This window comes from Mastomys coucha, unplaced genomic scaffold (assembly GCF_008632895.1).
Source record: "Mastomys coucha isolate ucsf_1 unplaced genomic scaffold, UCSF_Mcou_1 pScaffold21, whole genome shotgun sequence".
Taxonomy (NCBI): Eukaryota; Metazoa; Chordata; class Mammalia; order Rodentia; family Muridae; genus Mastomys; species Mastomys coucha.
The window spans coordinates 154,994,466-155,016,692 of record NW_022196904.1 but is presented as its reverse complement, the minus strand read 5'-3'; the positions used below and the strand labels follow the sequence as shown (position 1 = coordinate 155,016,692).

Genomic DNA, 22,227 nt, shown 5'->3' with positions numbered 1-22,227 from the left:
ATTTACTATGCCCAACTCACTGCTTTGCATGCCAGCCCGTCCCTTCTGCCTGCTCCCCTGCTGGGGGCTTCTGAACAGTGCTCAGGCTTAAACCAGCAGTCTGGAAGTGCTGGGGGCTTACCTCTGCAGGATAAATGGCAGGGGAATAGCTGAGGTGCCCCATCCTCTCCTGTATAACTCTAGGTACAGGTCGGTCGCTCAAAGCAGTAACCTGCTCATTAACTTATCTCTCACTGGCTTGCTTCCTCTCTTTGTCTTGAGTTCCTCACTCTCAATTTGTATTTCTCTGGGCTTCCAAAGAAACTACCCGGACTCAAGTCCTTGATCTGGGGTCTACATGTATAAATGAGTCCAGTGGTGGTGGTGACTTTCTCTTCTGCTTTGTAACGCAGCTAGCTGTCTGAAGAAAGCAAACTAAAAGAGGGTTATACCCTCATCCCTTATACCTGGCTTGTGGAAATTACTGGAAGTGTCTTATTTCATGACTGACAATGAGTACTTAGTGATCTCCTACTAATGTAAAGAGCTGTCCTGTGTGTTGTGGGGGTCTAGCTACTATGACAAAACAGAGTTCTAGTCCAGAGGACCTCACACTTGCAAACAGGACTTGAAGTGGATGTGTGGGGTGGGAGTGGGTGTGGGTGTGGGTCTGGGGAGATGAGACTACCATAGTTAAAGAGGATTCAGACCTCATAATGTTCTAAGCCCGGGGGGGGGGGTGCTGCTTCTTGCAGACTAGCATCTCATTGCTTCAGTCACTGCTCAGTCTTTCTAGCTTTAACACGTTTGGCTGAGAACACGTACCGTTTCAGAAACCCAGTGTTGCCTCTCGGGTCACTACCATTTGGTACATGGTAACTGAGTCTTGTGGGTGACAGATTAATACTGAAAGGTGAAGTAGATGCTTCTTAAGGTGGCTGCTCCCTCAATCATATGGGATGCCATATGTCCAGGTAAATCACTGAACCCAAAGACACTTCCCTGCTGTCTCTTGATCTTGTAAAGCATGCTGCCACCTGCAGCCCTCTCTCAAACATGTTTACGGCTCAAAAGCTCTGTGTACAGTCTTCTTTGGCTATCCTCTATGATATCATCCTTTCTACTGTCCCACTGTATTGCCTCCTGTTTTATTTCCTTCCCCATTTTCTTCTTTTCATGTGTTTGTATATGTGCTACGCATATAATATATGCATATATGTTATGCACATAATATAGCATATATTATGTTTGCAGGTGGATGCATGAGGAGGCCCTAGATTGATGTTGGGACTGCCCTCAACTGTTTATTATTTTGAGGCAAGATCTCTTAATCAAACCCAGAGGTAGCTGCTAAGGCTCACCTCTCTGGATGCTCTGAGAATCCCGTCTGTCTTCAGAAGCTTGAATTACAGGTAGGCCCCTACACCCGCCTGGGTATCCAAACTCTGCTCTTCCTGCTTGCACAGCAAACATTTTCACAACTGAGACATCTACCTAGCCCCACCATTGTATGCTTATTTGTACCTGACATATAATGTCACCTATTTATTTCCTTGGAGTCTCCTCCCACTAAAAGCTCTGTGACATCAGGAACTCTTCCAACCCTGCTAACCCAATTCTATCATTGCAGCTAGCCTGGCCCAGAGAGGGTGCTTGATAAATATTTGTTAAAAGTATGAACAGATTTTTCATCATTAAAACATTAAAATTATCATTTGCTACAGATAGCATTTCATAATCTCATCTAGAATCATCATAATCAAGGGTATCAAGCATATATAGTTTTTTTTGTGGAAAAGTGTCCTTGTTTTTCAAGATTAGTGTATATAGCAGGTATCAATACATAACCAGGTTTAGATTACCATAGTCTTGTATAGGTCACAGAATACAATTCATTCATTGAATATCCATTATATAAATAAATTCTGGAATTTCTGACTTCATAGGCTATATTTAACCTACTAAAACAAATTAATTAATTTATTCATCAATTCATATGACAAAAATGTATCGAACACTTATGATGGGTAAGGTACTATATTTGAGGGTTTTGTTGTTGTTGTTGTTTGTTTTTGGTTTTTGGTTTTTTGAGACAGGGTTTCTCTGTATAGCCATGGCTGTCCTGGAACTCACTCTGTAGACCAGGCTGGCAAAAAATTTGCCTGCCTCTGCTGGGATTAAAGGCATCACACCACCATTGCCTGGCTTATATTTGAGTTTTGAAAAGTCAACTTTACACTTCACTGTAAAAGCCACATCTTGATGTAATATATAAGAAAAGTTTATTTTTATTTTTTATATTTTTATTATTTTTTTTTTTTAAAAAAAAATTACAGATTGGAGCTGGACCTCTAACCTTTAATACAAGCCTTATTTATTGAACTCAAAGGTTCCCAAGACAAAGTTCTCATAGGAAGCCTTCCAAATGGAGTTTCAGACAATTCAGACAACATAAGTGCATAAGTGCTTTTAAAAGTAAGCATTCTTTCCATGGAGAATAAGGGGCACCACTCACTTTAGCATTACTGAATGCTCACTATTGCAAAATTTAAGTAGTTGACAAAGCATAATTGTACAGGGCTTGCTGGTCCTCTATACATTCAAACACAGAGTTCCTCCTTGTTGGGTGATAGTCATTCACTTACATCAATCTTTCACATTGCCACAAGCCTTCATAATTCTATACCCGGCCTCAACTTGCCTTTATCTTTTCTAAGAGATTATAACCATGCCCAGAAGTCCCTGTTTCCATCTCCGGAGTCATGCCTCCACCCGATATGGCCCATCATCTTGATGGCTTTATCAACCTAGCCTCCTGCTTGCATCTCCCTTCCTCTTAATGGATTCCTACCCCAGGCTTCTGAAACGGGCTTCCTTCCCTCTGCTGTGCCATTCCTTTGATGTATCACCCTCTCCTCCACCACCCAAGTTATTCATGAACGAGTCTGTTTCCACCACTCACTGTTCTATTTTGTCTTCCTTGTAGCATAAAAGCCCAGTTTCCCCCGTGGCACCATGGCTCATCCCTTTTTGGCCCTGCAGGTCAATTTCCAAATGTCCTTTCCTTCCAAGTCTTCTGAAAACACAAACTTTTAAAAGAGAGGCTCACGATACAGGAGAAAGGCATTAGAGCTGCTTTAGGGAAGAAACGGCATCCATGCAAAACAAATGGCTGGCTGCAGGCTGCGGGGAAAGGTGCAGCCACGTACCACACTGAACTACAGATCGGAGCTGGACCTTTAACCTTACCCGGTCAAACCTCAGAAAAGCAGGGCATGGCATTTGAAAAAGTATCTCATTTACATGAGAAAGGAAATCAGAAATCCTCAGTCATCAATTGTGTTCATATGTGGTTCTTTCTCCAATCAGGTTATTTATGTTGATAATTTCTAATATTCTTGAGCTTTCTTATAAGAAATTTACATATGTGGTTTTACTTGCATATACAGAGATGATAACTTTTTTAAAGAGACCTAAACCTCTTAAGTGACTTATATCCATCAGAAAGACATGTGGCCGAAGCAATAAGAGAGTTAAAGAACTAGGATTCTAAATTCATTTTTATAAGGCCTCCTTTAAATCTCGGGTGAGATACAATAACCTCACATTAAAATTTCAGAACGTTTGGCTTGAAGGACACTGAGAAATCTACTATATATTGACAGCTTTCAGCACACCTGGTCCATATGTCATCATTTGTTTTTAAAAACAATAAATGAGAAGGAAAAATTACACGTAGACGGCCTTAGTTTTACTGGTTTCAATGTATCCATGGGATAACACAACCTTTGCCCAAAGAACAAAATGTTTAGAAAAAGAAAGAAATCTTTGGTATCAATATGTCATACATTTATTTGTACAGCCTTGTGATTATTTCAAGCTTTTCAAAGAGGCCCAGTGCAGCCCATTTGGGTTCTGACAGCAACTCAGTAGAATTTAAGGTATTATAATTAAAATATGTCCCAAGCAGGTTAATCCAATCATATGACATCAATAAAGTGCTGGGCTATTAGCATAAAGGTACATTCACTCCTATGGATACTGCAGGAGAAATAGAGACTCCAGGGAACCCAGCTGCAGTGGACACACATATGATTATGCCATCTCTCGTGCTTTCTCCACCCAACCCTATCTTTATTACGCAGAGAAATTTAAGCATCTATAGACTTTGAGTGCTTTTCTCTGTCCTGGTTCCTAGACATCATTGGAGAGCCGAACATTTGCCAAATTTCCCACGAGTGAGCTGCTCTGGGAAGGAAATCGGGGACTTCGCAGACCGGAGATCTTATCACCATGGGTCTCAGGAGATTTCAGTTCCTAAATGGACCTTCTAGCCATTGTGAAAGCCGGGAGAGTGGCTGTCACCAGCAGAAATAAAGTATCCCATTTCCCACTGAAAAAACACACAAGAGGATGTAAAGCATCTCGGGATGTTTTTTTCCTCGTCTTTACTTCCCTCTCGATCTTGCTCTTGCATTTTTAAAGCCCCCACCCTCTTTACACACCTCCAGAGTTTATTCTAAAAGAAGCATCATAAAGACTACCCATCCTTCAGCCAGAAGGTTTTCAGTACTTAAATATGGAAGGGAGTCTGGTGATAAAAGTTGCGGGAACAGGAGAGGAAGATGACCATTAAACACCCTCTTCTTTGGGTTAGACAAGAGATAAACAATAGAAATTGCAGAGTCAGGCAGTCAAGGAGTGGCTGTGAAGTGCCAAAGAAAGCGCCCTTCTGAACCAGGGACACCAGCTGTCTCAAAAGGTGTAACCATTCCCCTGGTTTGCTGCCATGTGCCTCAAAGCAACCGCTCACTTCCACATCCCGGTGTTAGGACGTTAGGGAAAGGGGAAGCGAGAATCCCTACACCCAGCCACCCAAGAAACAGAAGCAGAACAGAAACTGTTCTTAGACTTGCAGGGTCAAAATAACCAATACTGTCCCACAGTGTTAGCTGGTGGCATCAAGTCAGGAAAAGCAGATCGCTCCCTGGATGTGGGGCGCAGTTTTGGGAGAGTGGATCCGATTGCACGATACACAGATACACACTCTTACACGGGATTTTACAAACCCGGCCTTACCCTACTGCCTCCCCTCCATACTTCACACACCAAGTGCATCCTGCCCACCTCACGGTTTCCATCATCAGTCAGCCAGAGAGGAGGGATCCTAGCGGGGATTCCAGGAAATGTCATCCCCCCCTACACCTCGGATCTGCCACCTCCATCCCCTCTGCTATCACACACGCTCACACACACACACACACACACACACACACACACACACACTCCTTCCATGACTGTCATCAGGCCCGCTCTTCCCAAAGCCGGGTATCTCAGTGCGCACCGGACGCCTGGCATCTCTCTGGTACACACCCTTCCCCCGCCTCGCTGGCTCCAAGCTTTGCCTCCCTGGATGTCGCCTGTCGTCCCCGTTCATCCACACTATTGTTCCACGCAGCACCCCTAGCTCCCGGGATCGTCCCTCCACGAGGACCCGAGCTCCGTCCGAGGCGTCGGGCTCCCGGCACTCACCCAGCCCGCCCTGGCGGTGGTACCTTGCCTGACAGCTGGGTTCGCGGGCCCGCGGGAGCAGGCGGCGCTAGTGACAGCGACCGTGCCAAGCCTGGGAATAAAGCTGCTCTCCAGCTGCTCCCGCCTCCAGCGCCACCATCTTCCCCCGCCGCCACCGGGACCGCAGCCGCCCGCGCCCCGCTCCTCCGGCTCTGGCTCGGCAGCCGCTCGGGCCCCTCCGGCCGCGGCCCCACCCCCTGCTCACCGCCCGCTCGCCCTCGTGACGCGCGCCGGGGCCGGGCGGCTGCGACGGACGGCGGGGGGGAGCGCGCGCACGCCGCGTGCAGCAGCGCCCCTGCCTCCCACGCCCACCCGCGTGTGCGCGCGCGGCGCGGGCCCGACGCGGCGGCGCGGGAGTCCCGATCGGGCGCGCGGGAGCGTGCGAGCTGTCCGCAGCTGTCGCCGTAGCCGTGCGCGCGAGTCCCTCCCTCTCGTGGCCAGGAGCCTGGAAGGGACTACGTGGCTGCCTCTCGCGGGGGCCCCCCGGGGGCCTCCACGGTCCTCAGTCCCAGGTCCCTAATGCTCATCCCGGGCCCGATCGCTGCATATGGGGTCTGGCCACGCTTAGGACACGCTGGTCCCGTGGAAGGCTGTGCGTGTCCTCTGGCTTAGTGACACGCAGTTTTCCCGCTTCCAGGGCCTCAAAGTCGCGGAAACCGCTTGGAGCATGCTATGCGGCGCTGCCCTCCTCGAGTGGCCGCTAGAGGGCAGCCGCGTGGGCTGGAGAGGAACGAGCTGGGCGTCTGGCGGCCCACGGGGGGGCGCTGCCCAGCTCGCCCCACCCAGAAAGCGTCTGGAGGGCGGGGTCGGGAAATGGTCCACTTGGCTTCTCCAAGCCGGTTGCTAGGAGCTTAAAAGAGTCTTCCAGACGTGCACAGGCAATTCGCCTGGCATATGACTAGGTTCTCCAGAGGGTGGGGACCCTGAGCATTAGGGATCAGGTAGCAGGTGCTGTGACTTAATGAAAAGGTGGACTGGCCCCTTGGGGGGGGGGGTGGCGAGGGGGGCTGGGTTCAGGCGCCAGCTCCGTCTGTAATAGGCCATGCGACAGCTACATCCTCCCCCTCTTCGAGACAGAGTTCTCAATTTAAAAAATTAAGGGTCATATTCCTCTGCAATCTTATAATTTTATATCCGTCTTCGTACACGTATTCTCATCTAGTGAAATGAATACAAGCCTTCCTTATCTGACCTAAGGAAAGATGAATCTATCACCATACCATGTTTCCATATTAAGCACAGTATCTCCAGAAATATATACGGGTGTAGATCTACGGGTGTAGCCCGAGGCATCCCAGAATTCTTGTTTAGCCTTAAAATTCATGAGTTTCTACATTCTACTCCACTATTAGTTTCCTTGCTTTGACGAAAAGTATACCTTCTCCTGTCCCCCAAGTATCTTTCCATAAAACTTAAACATATACTAGAAATATGTGCCGTTGTTGCCTGTTCTTGTGACAATCATTACCTATTCATTTTGTCAGTAAAGACACCCTCTCTGGTGAAAGCCAGATAGGGTCCTTGTCCCTCCAGAATTCATAGCACCCTGAGGAAAACATTACACAACTGAGCAACAGTGAACTTTCCAACTGCCAACGTGCAGGGGGATTTGATGTTGCCTGGACTGCCTGAGGTAAAAGCCTTTCCAGGAGACCAGTTAGAAGGAAGGAAGGAAGCCCCCTAGGCAGGACTGAAGCACAGGATGCCTCAAGCAGGCAGCAGCCATAACTTTTTCTTCAGGCACAGGCACACACACACACACACACACACACACACACACACACACACACACACACGACACTGGAGGGTGTTGAGAGTTGAGAAGGATCCGGCAAGACCAGGGTGTGGATCCCAATGCTGATCCTGAAGTGTTTTTGAGGCTGCTCCACTGGGGGAGGTGAGGAAGGATGGGACAGGAGGGAGGGGTTGGGGGTGGGGAACAGAGTCCAGGGCAGGACTAATGACTGTGTGTCTAGTGAGTGGTTTGTAGGTTCAGTGTGTCTTCTGGCTCTCAGCTCTGTCCCTCTTAGCTTTCGCTTTCCTGTGCACTCCTTTTGGGGGTGATACCAGAGTCCACTTCTGCAACTGTTTCTGTTTCTTTACTCGAGGTCTACCGTGGAAGCTAGCTTATCTCGTTACATTTTAGGTTAAATAAGAGAGTATAGATCCTCCATGAGAGGCTCATTTTGACTCTGTGGCGGATCATCTTCGTCAACCCTGACAGCTCTAGAGTTACTTTAGAGATCCTGAGGACATTAAGAGATTGATTGGACTGAACAGGAAGACCCATCCTAAATGTGGGCAGAACTTTCTTCACAGACTGAATCTAGCCTGGGTATAAATGAGAAATTAAGTGGAGCCCAGCTTTTGGCTTTTGCTTCCTGACAAAGGACTCATTGGGGCCAGCTACCACTGCATACGGGCTGCTTTGCCTGCTCGTCTGCGATGAGCCTTCTCAACTAAAGGGTTCCTGTTGGCCAGCATCTTGTCAGCAATGTCAAGGAAAGGAACTAATACAGAAGTATCAACTTGCTACCATTGGTTTGCTAGCTAGTTTTTCTGTGCGTTGGGTGATGTTCCTACCAAACCACGTGGGAAAGAAACATTGTTGCTTTAATAATACTTTACCCTCAATCTTCTACCACAGGGCCTTGGTGCAGATTAAAGCAAATGAGAAAAGTCACTTAGCTAATGGCATCTCTATAATGACAATTATTTATCAAATGTTTACATATGGACATCTTCCTTCCAAGGAAAATGTAGAAATCCTTCTTCCTTCTGGATGGTGTCTTTGAGCCTCCTCTGGCAGGAAGCTCAAACCACATTTGTAGTTCATGGTAGGAAATGGATGGGTCCATATGGCATTTATATTGCACCCTCCCTCTGTGTTAGTCTATCTATAGATTCCCTGAGTCTGAATTACTGGTCAGTTTCTACCTTATTACTGATACTCTTATAAGCACTTCAAATATCTGTATCCACCTTTGCTAGTAACAAGTCAACTGCTATTCTGCTATTTCAAAGGGCGAACTGCCAGCTATTGTAGCATGTGGGGAGCAGTGAAGCTGGAGAGACATTCGCCATGGCAAGATGGCGCCTACTTCCACTGTCAACTCCTAGTAAACAACTGTTTGCACATGTGCGTAGAGTGAAAAGTCACGGCCCATTCTGGGGCGTTACGTAGGGTAATGAGCAAACAGCCAATCATGGGCAGACACGCCACGCTGTGGGCAGACATGCTGCACTGTGGTGTATATAAGCAGTGCGGATTATTGGCTCGACCCTTTTTTCCCTATGGATGGAGACAATAAACATTGCTACAGAAGGAACCTAGTGTCCGCGTGTCTTCTTGCTGGCGAGACGACTGCGCGGGCTACAGTAGCAGGTAATGAACAATATGTAGATGGGGTGGTGAGTGACATGGGCCTAAGTTAAAGCCTTGTCCCCTGCTGCTTGTGGATCAGAAGTCTGCGTGGATCAGCTTAAAGCCTCATATTTAAGAAACTCAGGAGTGCCTCACTGGGATTCACGGCTGATGAGCCTCTCCAGTACCATTTCTGAGGTCCTCTGCTCCATCAACATGTCCGGAGCCCACCTCTCTTACCCTCTGAGTACTGTTTCCCACTTAAGAGGAAAGGCAAGGGGTTCACAGATGGTTTATTTACTTAAGTTTCTTTTTGACATTGGAAACCTTAAGGTTACAAGATTCAGTAATTTCATTCAAACTCCACAGGTATGCGAGCATGTCTTTTGAGGTTTGATGTGGCTCTAGACAGCCCAAATTGTGTATGAGTCTTCTAACTGTCTCTTGCTTTTGATGTCTTCAGGTAACTAGTGTCTTTCTGTCTCAGTCTTTGAGTTTAAATCTTAAAAGCTGAGGCTGTATATAGGATAATCACACAACAATCCTTTGTAATAACACTTTTGCTAGCTCTGCTAGTATTTGATAGTCAAGCAACTTATCTAGTAAGTGTACAATACAGCTTTTTTTTCAAAGCATTTAAAATGTATGAATAAAATAAAGGTATGGGCTGTATGCATCCTAAATGTGCGTAGGGTTACCTTTCTCTGCCTGTTCTCATCTCACCAGCCTTCCCTCTGGGCAGAAGCCTGCCTCACTACAGAGCTTCACTTCTTCACTTCCCCAATTCTCAAACAGGCCAAGCTCCCTGCGTCTCACCCACTGTGCTCATTATGAGTCCAACTATCATTTTGTACTATAATTATGTTTACCTGACACCCTGAGAGGTCTCTGACACACAGCGCCCTCATGCACTGTGTCGTAAACCCACCTCCATAGGGATGCTCCTGAGAGAAGCATGTGGCCAGAAGAGGGCAGGTTTTACAAGGTGGTTTTATGCACATACACAAACTAATTCTCAAGAGTGGCAGCCTCAACTAACCTCAGTCTATCAACTCCCAGTCTTTCAAGTCACGTAGTGGGCTGGGATCAGCAAGAACAAGCCCGCCACTCTAGAGAAGGGCAGAAAGGAACAAAAGGTCAGCTTCCTCTGTTCACCTCTACTTGTCCTACGGAAAGTAGGAAGCTGAGGCTTCCAGCCCGTATCACCTGCAATGATGAAACACCAGTCGGGGAACAGTCTAGGGAAGAAAGGACTCACGTTTGAGGTGATGTAGTCTTGTCCTTGCCGGGAAGACGTGGCCGAGCAAGCTGGTCACGCGCTGTCCACAGTCAGCGAGCAGAGAGGTGAGTGCTGGTGTTTTGGTTGCTCTCTTCTCCTACCCCCATTTATTCAGTCTGGACCCTCAGCCCATGATATCACCTACTTGAGGATGGATTTTTCCCTCTTCAGATGATTGTCTTTACAGACACACTCAAAAAGTGTGCCTCACAAGTGCCCTAGGACATGTCTTAATCCTATCAAGTTTCGGTGGACGCTGTCATATAGCCACAACTGAACTGGAACCCAAACCAAAATAGGCACAGTGATCAGTGTAGCATTGTACAGATGTTAAAGACACAGCGCTGGGTGTGGTGGTCCATACCTATAATCCCAGCTTTTGGGAGGCTGAGTCCAAAGGAGCTTGAGTTCATAGCCAGCCTAGGCTGCATAGCACCTTTCTTTCTCATCAGGCAAACAAAACAACAAAAACCCCACCAAATTCACAAATTATGCTTAGAAAAACATGAAGATTCTGTTCACATTTTAACAACAGCAACAAAACTGATCATAAGATTGAGCAGATGAGCATGTTCCATGCTTGACCTCTGGAGGATCATGAGTTCTGACCAACCCGAGCTACAGAATAAGTTGGAAACAGGCCTGGAATACACAGTGAGACCCTACCTCTGGAAACATGAAACATGGTAAAAACAAAAAGTATTAGATCGGTGATCACAGCATTTAACAAATACACAGAATAAAATACATCAAAATGTTAATATGGTAAGAATTCACCAAAGTAGTGGGGTTGTTTTCCTCTTTTATATCTGGGAGAATGGAGGGAGAGGTGAAGGACTGCAGCCAGCCTGCCTGCTTCCCTGGATGGAGTGGCCTGTGGGTTCCCAGGGAGTGTCCGATGGCATTGGGGGCTGGGATAGCAATGAGAGGGGGCTGGAGGGGGGTAATATATGTGATCCATTGGAGATGGTGGCAAGGAGGTAAGGGAGACTTGGGGATGAGATTTGGAGGAACAGAGGGAGAGATGAAGATCTACAGGTAGTCTACCCGCTTTCCTGGCTGAGGTGTGGTATTTAAAACATTCTATAACAATGTGTATATGACCTTAACTCAGGAAAAAAAAAAACCCAGATTATTTGAAATTTCTAGTGTAAAATTAAGATCATATAAATGACTATTGGGGCACTTCATATTCTGAAGCATTTTCTCAGTTTAATGATCCTCTAAGATTTATTGTAAATGCCACACACTTCAAGAAATCATTTTCATGTAACCAGTCTGATAGCAATGGGAATAGTCTACAAAGATGCTGTTGAAACAATAGTCCCCGAGAAGCTGGGATGCCCTTCTTAGGGACTATTGCCTGGAGCCAGCCAACAGGCAAGACATGTTGTCCCTAGTAAAGAGATTTCGCACAGTGCTAGCAACCATCACACAGGAGGAACTGGAGCCATGACAATGATGGCTCAGAATCAGACCTTGATCTTCTCTGCCTAAGCTCTTTATTTAAACCCAAACCTCAGGTCAGGATTCGGAATGGGAGTTTGTTCCAGCCACACCTCTTTGTCAGCCCTCCCAATGTAGTGATGTGGAATAAGGCCCACCTCTCAGATTTTCACACGTATAAAGCCAATCAGAATAACGTTGTTTTTTACTAGCATACTATATTATCTGAGCATTTGTTTGTAGCCCTAGTGGCTTACAGGATGCTGGGGACATAAGTCTACAAAAAGTTACCAGACTGGTGTTCATTCCGCTTCATACTTGCTTTAAACTCTTGGTTCTTTTGAACTTTATTTCAGTAATAAAGTATCTGGACATTATGCCCATTTTGTTTGAGCACCATAAAATTCTTATATATTTAATATAACATACAAACAACTTTGCTAGAAGAAAATATGGCTTTTTGTTTGCTATAAAATATAACAGTATAGTCAGGGGCACATTTCCTCTAAAATAAGGAGCTCTGAGATTAAGTGCTTGGTGAGTCCACATTCTTGTCGGTACATGCTTGCTTCAGATGTGGATCTTTTTGTCATCTTGTAAGGCACTACAGAGGCCAGGAAGACTCAGTTGGTGAAGGATCTGTTGCACAATCCTGAGAGCCTGAGTTCCCATCCATAGCGTCTACACGAAAGCTAAGTAAAATAGTACAAGTCGGATGTCTGTAATCTCAGTGCTGGGAAAGGAGAGGCAGGAGGATCCCTTAAGCTCACTGGCCCGCTGGCCTAGCCCAATAGATGACCTCAGGACTCACAGAGAGAGCTGGTTGCAAAAAAACCTAAAGTGGGAAATGATCTTTACCTGCACATATACCTAGAACTGCCTGCACACCTGCACACATCCAGGGGAGCATATACACAAAAGCAAACAAGAAAACAAGCAGCACTCAACACCAGTGCCATAAGGAACACGTGCAGGATAAAAATTTTAAAACTCTGAGGATTTCAACAGCCATATTTTTTTTTTCTCTTTTAATAGTTTGTACAGAAACAAAGGGGAAAAAATAGGCTACCATTGATCATTTTTTGACAGAATATCTCATTGATGCTGTTTCTGGGGCAACAAGATACCAAAGCATGATTTAAAATCACTGCTCTAGTCTCATTGTGTATGTGTGTGTGTGTGTGTGTGTGTGTGTGTGTGTGTGACTTTGTGTCTCAAGTGCCATGGTGACACCTCGGGTCCCTGCAAGATAGTAGTAATCTCATTGTTGGTAACATCCCTTGCTGGTTCCTGTTCCAAACATCCGACATGCTACAGAACATCATCACATATTGTGGCCGATGGACACATTAACTACCTTTCTAACTACCCCATTAGGTCATTTAGAGTATCAAATGATTTTGTTTTTAAAATAATTTTCTGTTTATTTTTATTAGGTTCAATGGTTTCTTGGGGAGGTGGGAAACGTGTGGCACTTGCATCTATTGACTTAAAAGTAAGAGACTCAGATAAAGCTTTACTAGAAAATAGTACACAGGCAATTTTGTCAGACTTTTATCTCTTCTGCTAGCCAAGGGAGACCTCTCTGTCTCTCTCCTATCTGACTCTTTATGTGTCTGTGTCTGTGTCTATGTCTCTCTGTCTCTGTCTCTCTCTGTGTCTCTGTCTGTCTCTGTCTGTCTCTTTCTCTCTTTCTGCCTTTGTCTCTCTCTGTCTCTATCTGTCTCTGTCTCTCTCTTTCTGCCTCTGTCTCTGTCTGTCTCTGTCTCTGTCTCTCTCTTTCTCTCTTTCTGCCTCTGTCTCTGTCTCTGTCTGTCTCTGTCTCTGTCTTTCTCTCTCTCTCTCTCTCTCTCTCTCTCTCTCTCTCTCTCTCTCTCTCTCTCTCTCTCATTATGATGGTTAACACTGGTTGCCAACATTATTGGATCTAGGATCACCATGGAGACCAGCCTTGCAAACACACCTGTGAGGGATCATCTAGAGTCTCAGCCTTCTGGGGATGCCTGTAAGGAATTCTATTGATTAGGCTACTGGAAGTGAAAAGATTGCTCTAAATGTAAGTGGTACCATTCCTGGGCTGGGATCTGGAGCTGTAGGAATGGAGAACTCAGGCTGAGTGCTGGTGTTCACCGCTCTCTGCCTCCAGGCTGTGGGTGCATGGAGACCAGCTGCCCCAAACCTCTGCTCCCTGGCTTCTCAGTCAGGATGGGCTGCAACGGTGAGCTCAAACACACCCTCAAGTTTCTTTGTTGGGTATTTTTATCACAGTAAGAGGAAGAGTAAGACGCTTACTTGTTCCTTTTCTCAGCCCCTACCCTGTTACTGCACAAAATCATCAGCATGAACAATAGCAATGCAGTTAACAGTCATGGCAACGCAGAATAGTTTCAGTAGGCTGTCCTGCAAAAAAGACAGCAAACCTATAGACCATCATTCCACAAACTTCAATCAGCTCCTACTACGTGCCAGCTACTGTGGTAGGAGTCTGAAGGCCCAATAGCCTGAGTTCTGTCTTCAAGGATTTCTCTGTCTTAAGAAAGTCAGACAAGCCTGACACAGGCAATTTTACCAATGAACACTGGCTGGGATAAAAGCTGCTCACAGGAGATATGGCCAATTAAGGTGTTTTGGTTGTAGATGTAATTTGTTTGTTTTGCTAAATGCAGGTATTTAGGGCATTAATTTAATTCTATTTTGTAGAAATCAAATGTCTAGTATTGTGGCTGGCCGTAGAGTTAATTTTATTGAAGAGAATTTTATTAAAAATATTTTGAAAAGAAAGCCTGGTTACTTAGATTTGACTATTTCTACTTAACCAGAAGGCACGAGGGTTTCTCCCAGGCAAGGTGTGCATTGGAAATGCTGTGAGTAGGTATCTCTCAGGAGAGAGATGAATATCGCCTTCTGAATGCGTGGAATCTCCTGAAAAGAAAGAACCTGGCAACTCCCATATGTCTTGCAAAACAGAAAACTGACTTTGACAAAAGCACATTAGTCACCATAAAATATTAGCACACACACACACATGCACACAGCACACACATATATACAATATACACATTACATATATACCACATATACACACAACACACACATACATAATACATACATACACACACATACAATACACACAACACACCCATACACACATTCACACATACACACAACACACCTATAGACACCTAAACATACAACACATACATGCATACAGTTTCTATTGTTATTCCTCTGAATTTAACTACCTTCTACCTGTTACCTCAAACTCATATCTTCTTATTAGATCTGCCCATGGAGATGCTCCTAGTTTAGGTCTGCTTTGCCATGGGTTTAGTTTCCAAAGCACATTTTCATTTCAGCCCTCAAGCAGCTGAGCACTGCAAATAAAATAGGCGGGAGGCTCAGGAGCCAAGACAGAACTGAGAAACCTTTCGGGTGCTGGCAGACTTTTCAGCCACTCATAACAAAGTCTGATAGGTTAAGGAACCACATGTTATGGGATCAGGGAAGCAGCTTTCACCCATCCTTGCAATTTGGAAATAATTCTCATCCTCATGGTGCTGTAAACCGATTGAGGAAACAGAATTGAAATGAGTCTCACTGAGCTGTGTAGCACAAACCTCAAACTTATGAGTAGTGAGGCTTTCCTGACAGGTATATGCGTGTTGCGATATTGTGTGTATGTGTGTGTATGAGTGTGTTGTACATAAGTGTGGTACATGTGTATTGTGTTGTTAGCATGTTTCTCAAGGAGCAGCAAGTATGCATCTTATTTTATTTTTATTTTATTTTATTGCAAAGAACAAAGAGTAATCCCCTGTGGTTCTTACGTTGTTTTTAAACTGTAGTTGAGACATTTTCTTCCATGGATGCTTTGGGGTCAATGTTGACTCTTCCTACAATAGTAAATCAATTTTTCCCAGGTCCTTCCATGGATCATTGAGTTCCATGGAAGAACAGTACTTAAGTACAAGAAAGCTTTTCAAATAATATGGAGGGAGCATCTAGGGGTCAACTGAATTGTCTAGGTCTGGGTATCAAGTTTGTAGGGCTTTAATGATGTCTTTTTTGTGAAAAGGGAAATAAACAGGGACAGTTTTCCAAAGTTAGCAGTGTCTCTCTGCAAGAACGATCCAAGGGCTTGGCAAGGCTGTATTGTTTTTTATAACTGTAATGAGGAATGTGTTTTGTAATGAGGAATGTAGTATTTTATATAATAAAACATATCATTTGTCTTACATTTTTTATTTCCTTTTTGCTTCTAATTTAAAGAGGAATAAAAGCAGTTTTGTGGCTCATCCTGATCTACATTGTGCATTGGCCTGATGATCCAAGTTAGATCCCTGGAAGTCACACTGCAAGGAGAGGATGGAGCCTGACTGTCCTCTGATCTCTACATGTGTGACATGGCATGTGCATGCCCACAATCACACACACACACACACACACACACACACATACACACACATACACACACACACTCACCACTAATAAGAAATATGGAAAAATTTAAGTGTTGTGGATCCTGTTCATTAATTGCTAGGTGAGACATATGTATTCCATATGTACAAATATGACATTTCAACTTAGCAAGAAGTAGGTGGATATTACTGACTATGTGGTGACCGGCCAGTTCATCAGCTATGTGTGAAAAGGCTGGGTGGATCTCTTTCTTAATCCTTACAACAAAATAAGCCCAAGGAACTTTAAAAAGAAAAACATAAGCCAAGCGTGTTGACTTAAGTGTGTAACCTTAGCACAATTCAGGCAAGACAAGAGGACAGTAAGGTTGAGGCCAGGTAAGGCTATATAACACCCTCTTTCCAAAATCAAATCACATGAAGGTAAAATAATGAAATAATAGACTTCTGTAAAAAAGTGTGTAAAGGCAGGCAGAAGCAATATACTTATTATAAAATATTCAAACACTTTACATTTGTTACTCAAGTAACAGGGTACAAGCATATATTCTATGTAGTATTTAATGACAATGAGGAATTGGGGACACAAATGATAAACTCTAATATATAAACTAGGAGTACTATAAATAACACTGATGTATTCTCACAATGAAAATTGATGGCAACATACTGTTAATTAAAAACAAGTCAAAATGTCTAAATTAATAAAATATTTTGAAAAGAAAGCATGGTTACTTAGATTTGACTATTTCTAATTAACAATGAATTCTGGACAATGGAGGAGGACGAGGTAGAAGGAAGATGGAGCTGAAGCATGTGGCTTGGAGAAATCATAAGTCATATGTGATCTAATAGATGGGAATAGAGTAGTGTAGTGGTAGATCTGTCCAATCTAGGTGAGTAGCTTGTATACCAACTAATTGAGTTGTAAATTCATTGATTGGGTAAATTGGGTTAAAAATTTACTGCAACACGTGTGTGCATACAAGTGAAGACCAAAGAACAAGTTTTGGTGGTGTTCCTCAAAGACAGTTACATTTATCTTTGGGAAATGCGTTTTCTCACTGGCTTGCCAAATAGGGTAGGGTGTGTGGCCACTGAGCCCCGGGGGGTCTGCTCGTCTCAACCTCATCAGCACTGGGGTGAAGTGCCTGTGCTACTGGGGTCCTGTGCAGAAGGTTCTCCCCTGTGCCTATAATTTGGAGCATATCCGATTTTCTGTTGTGTCAGATTCAGACTTTCAGATCTTACGTTGAGATCCTTGATCATACACACGGAGTTGTTTTGTACAGATAAGAGATAAAGATCTAGTTGCATTCTCCCACATGTAGCCATCAAGTTTGGCTAGCCTAATTCATTGAATATATATAGTATATATATATATATATGTATAATAGCTTAGTAGTATAACTTTGGCAGTGTTTTTATTCTTCAGGATTGTCTTGGCCGTCCCGGTCCTTTTGCATTTACATATGAATTTTGAGACTATGTTTTTCAATTTCTGTAAGAATTATGTTGGAAATTTGATGGAGATTGCATGGAGTCTGTAGATTGCTTTTGATGGGATAGCTGTTTTCACAATATTAATCCTGTCAATTTAATAGCACCGGAGTTTTCTCCATATTCTGGTATCTTCTTCAATTTCTTTCTTTAATGTATTAAAGTTTTCAGTGTGTAAGTTTTTTATTTCCTTAGTTTGATTTATCCCAAGAAATATGTTTTTGAGGTTATTGTGAGTGTGACCCTTTCCCTGATTTCTTTCTTGGTGTGTTTGTTGGTGGTGTACAGGAAGGCTACTGAATTGTGTGTGTTTTTTATCCTGCTATTGTGGTGACTGTATTTGTCACTTGTAGCTGTTTACCGGTGGCATCTCTAGAGTCCTTTATGTGTAAAATCATATTACCTGGATATTCTTTGACTTTTAACTTTCCTGCTTGTGTCTCCTTTGACTGCTTCTCTTGTTTTACTACTCTAGCTAAGACTTCAAGCACAGTATAAAATGGTATTGAGAGAGCGGCATCCTTAACTTGTTCCTCATTTAATTTTTCTCTATCATGATCCTAGCTATGGACTACATTCCCCCCCTTTTGTCTACTAAAAGGCCTTTTATGGATAGATATTGAACATAATTAAAACAGTCATGTAAACTATGAGGTATGATATATACTAAAAGTGTGTAGTCTATCAACTTTGTCAATTTAGATAAAGTATTCTATCATTTATCTTAACATAAAGAGTTAATCATTTTATATCTAAATTAGGTTTTTAACTTTAACTTGTGTTAAAACTATCATTTGAAAACTATCTTTTTAATTTATATCATCTTTTTAGATGTTAAAAAACTTAACTTTGATTATGAGACTCTAATTAGTTTTTAATCCTGTCAGAAATATGAGAACTAGCTATTATCTGAAAATATAGTTTAAATATATAGTCTTAAAATTTTAACAATTTGTAGAGACAGTTGACTATCTGGACAGTCTCTTATTTCTCAAAATCTTGGAACATCTATCTTTAGTCTTTTGGCCTAGAAGTATCTAACAGACCTTGAAATGAAGTAGAAACTATGAAGGACTAGTTTGTTCTGTCTTCGCAGAGCGAAATTGTCAACTACTTCACGTTGTGTGTCTTTTTTTGGATAGTATTTTTTGTCTGTAGATGAATAAGGCAATTTTTGTCTAGTGGCTATCTTGTCACAATTGGAGTAACTCTATATGGAGGTTTTGATGTTCAATCTTTTTTCTTCGAAAAGGAGTGGAGAAGCTGTCAGGAGTAGATATGTCTCATTGTCAAATGTTCTTTAATAATGAAATAATATTAAATGTTACATTTTGTGGATTTTTTTATGTTTTTGAGGACTATCTGAACTGTTAAACCTTAACTATTCTTAGTCATTTCTACTTGAGTAATTTTGAAAAGGTTTATTATAATTAAATTAGAATCTAACATAACTATAAGTTTACTATCTGGCCCTTAACTTGTGTTATTTAATCATCTTAAACAGTTTGTAATAGCAGTTATTAGAAGGACTGGGTCCTTCTAATACAAGAAGCCTTGTATCCTTAAAGGAGTTGAATAGGTACAATGTCTATCTAAAAGCAACAATATTAATTTTAATTTGTATATCAATGTATAAAGATTAATATATCAATGAAAATCTTAAATATGTATCAATATGTAAATATATAATTTTGTATCAATGTAAGAAATTATAACTTTAATTTTGTATCAATTATAAAGATTTCTACCAATGTAAGATTCTGGCTCTACGTTTTGTTTAAGAATAAATTTAGTAATCTATCCCATATAATGGACTTATATATTGACTATATGTTGAGATATGTCCACTGCATTCCTAGAGTCTCCAGATCTTTTATCATGAAGGAATGTTGGATTTTGTTAAACCTTTCCCCCATCTAGTAAGATGATCATGTGGTTTATATCCTTGAGTTTATTTGGTGGATTACATTTATTGATTTATATATGCTGCATCATTCTTATATCTTTGGAATGAAATTGACTTGATCAAGATGGAACAGTTGTCTGCTCTTTAGGAACAACAGTTTATTTGCAGAAAACATTGAGTTTAATATTTCCTCATCTTCAGTCTCTAGCATGCAAATTCAGATTAGTATATCCAAATTATATATATTGCTAAGGTTTCATTTTAAACAATTTGTTCAATGAACTCAGGGTATGGTGTCACAAACCCTTAATCCTAGCACTTGTGGGGCACAGGCATCTAGGGTTCTATGAATTTGAAGTCAGCCTGGTCTACAAAGGGAGTTCATATCAACCATGTCAGAAAAAAAAAAATCTACCAAAAATGAAATTTGGCTTTGAATTAGGATGCAATGTCCAACTATTTCTGAAATAATGAATAATTCCTAAATCTTTGTATGATATTTTGTACTGCATAGTTGTGTGGATTTCTCAGCATTGATGGTTATAAAATCAAAATATCAATCCACTCTGGAAAACACAGGAGATGCTCTATAACCCATGGTATCAAATACTCAGCTGAGATCTAATTCTTGCTAAAAGTAAACACGTCCCATCTCATTAAGATGCAAAATTTGCTTTCATCCTCAATAAATGGAAACAGTATATGTATACCAGAGAACTGTGGGAAATAAACCTATTATGTATCAGTGAGTGGTTGCTTTTTAAACCTCCTGCTATATATCTATAAATATCTCAAGGACTAGAAAACCCTGGTGTGTGACATCCGATAAAGCTTTGCTGTCCTTTATCTTCTTCAGATGAGTGGCCATCCACTTTCTCAGCCTAATTTATTAAGGAGGGTATCCTTCCCACCCCCCATGGTGTGGTCTTGGTACCTTTGTTGAAATCCATCTGGAAATAAACGCATAAGCTTACTTTGATGTCTTCATCTGCTAACAGCTTAACTTTGATTAAAAACCCACATCTACCTCCCCCCATCTGTTTTTGATGCAACAACTTACATCTTTTTATATGGTGTATTCACTGACAGATCACAATAGCCATCAGTGCAGTTTTCTCCATTATCTGTTTCACAGCACTGCCACTTAGAGCCCCGTCAGGCCTAAAAGTCATGATCTAGTCAACCATTGTCTGAAATTTCTAAAACAGTGAGCTAAAGTAAACCCTTCACTCCCTGTCCCAGGCATTTCATCTTTCATCCCATTTGGGGGCATTTGCAACCGCTGTAACTCCAATATTCCCTTTGCCTTGTACATCCTTTGCTTCACCTCTCCATACTTACTACTATTTGCAGGGATGAAGTGCTGAAGAGATGGCTCAGCAGTTGACAGTACCTACTGCTCCTTCAGAGGACCTCAGAGTGACATTCCTAGCACCCCAGGAGGCTCACAACCACAGGTTAACTCCAGCTCCAGCGAATCCAATGTCCTCCTCTGGTCTCTGTGGATACCTGCACCCCATCTCCCTCCAAATACACATAATTAAAAATAAAATAAAAAGCTTTTTAAAATAAAATTCAGGCCTCGGGTTTTTTGGTGGATTGTTATCATAGTGAAAATTTCCAGTATAAATTGCAGAACTTTAAACTCTCTCTTTGTTCATAGTTCTCCTGTTTTCTTCAATTAAGTCTGGTCACTTCAGCAGTGATTTAAAATAGCTGCTTTAAAGTCTTGCCCAGTAAGTCTATTGTTTGGCTGTTCTCTGAGACCTGTCTGGGACCTATTTTTCTTTTAAGCCTGGGCATAGACTAGATTGTTTCTATCCATGCTTTGTAATATTTTGGTTGAAAGGTGGGTATTTTGAAAAATGAGCCAGCTCTGTTTCTCTCCTATATTCCCAAGCTTGCTGTGAAACTGTTGTTTGGCGCCTCTCTGGAAACATACAGCCTCACTTTCTTTTCTCCATTGAAGTCTTTCAATGGCGCAGAGGCCAGCTGGGCTGTGCAGTTCTTTGGACTGATGGGCCCCCATTGTGCATTCCATGATGGACTTCCTGCACTCCTTCCAGCGGGTCCCAGCTCTCTTAGCCTTTCCGTCTTGCTTGTGAAGAGCCTGAGGACAGCGCAGCCCTCCTCTCAGGTCTTCTCTGGATGCGTGTGTAACCATACGGTGCATACATGACCTTGGCGCCTCCACTTTATTTTTGAAATATATACTTATTGGTACCTTTTGTTTCTTTCCTAATGAAAATGTTTGCCTTTCTCGTTATAAATCTGTTCTCTTACTTCTTTAAGGTTTTATGGACTAGGTTGTTGGGTGCACATCATGGTTCATTTAAGTTATTTTTATGAGAGGCAGTCATTATAGCTCCTCTCTCCACGTGGACATAGTGTTGGTTATCATTTAACTTGCTTAGTGAAGTGGCGTGGTGCCTTGGTCAGGAAAAAAAAAAACTACAGATCGTCTACAGGCTTGTTTCTAGGCTCCTTGGTTTGTACCATTGATCTCTTTATCTAGTAGTCTTATGCTGCTCAAGTTTAATTATTGTGGCTTTACAGTGAGCTATCCCTTTAACAAGAATGCTTCAGCTATGTGATGGAGAGATGGGTCAGTGGCCAAGAATACTTGCTGTTCTCCCAGAGGACCTTGGTTTAGTTCCTAGCATCCACATGGTGGCTTGCAACCATCTGAAATTCCAGTTTCCCAAATCTGTTGACTATGGGGCACTGCATACACGTAGTATACTTACATATATTCAGGCAAAAC

At 42.6% G+C, this 22,227-nt stretch overlaps 1 protein-coding gene and 1 long non-coding RNA gene across 4 annotated transcripts in view; one reads left to right on the top strand and one right to left on the bottom strand.

The window, feature by feature from the left end:
* Apba1 (amyloid beta precursor protein binding family A member 1) overlaps positions 1-5,802 on the bottom strand; it is a 207,773-nt gene extending 201,971 nt beyond the window's left edge. Inside the window, exon 1 of one of the 3 annotated variants that reach the window (XM_031389964.1) lies at positions 5,535-5,802. The gene's annotated coding sequence lies outside the window, so the exon portion shown is untranslated. Of the gene's footprint in view, positions 1-5,511 lie in introns of all 3 variants that reach the window. The other 2 variants (XM_031389963.1, XM_031389962.1) reach the window with 2 other exon arrangements.
* A 7,782-nt stretch (positions 5,803-13,584) lies between these two features.
* LOC116101123 lies at positions 13,585-21,037 on the top strand. Its single transcript, XR_004122792.1, has 2 exons — positions 13,585-13,695; positions 20,817-21,037. It is a non-coding gene; the product is annotated as an uncharacterized LOC116101123 (long non-coding RNA).
* The last annotated feature ends 1,190 nt before the right edge of the window (positions 21,038-22,227 follow it).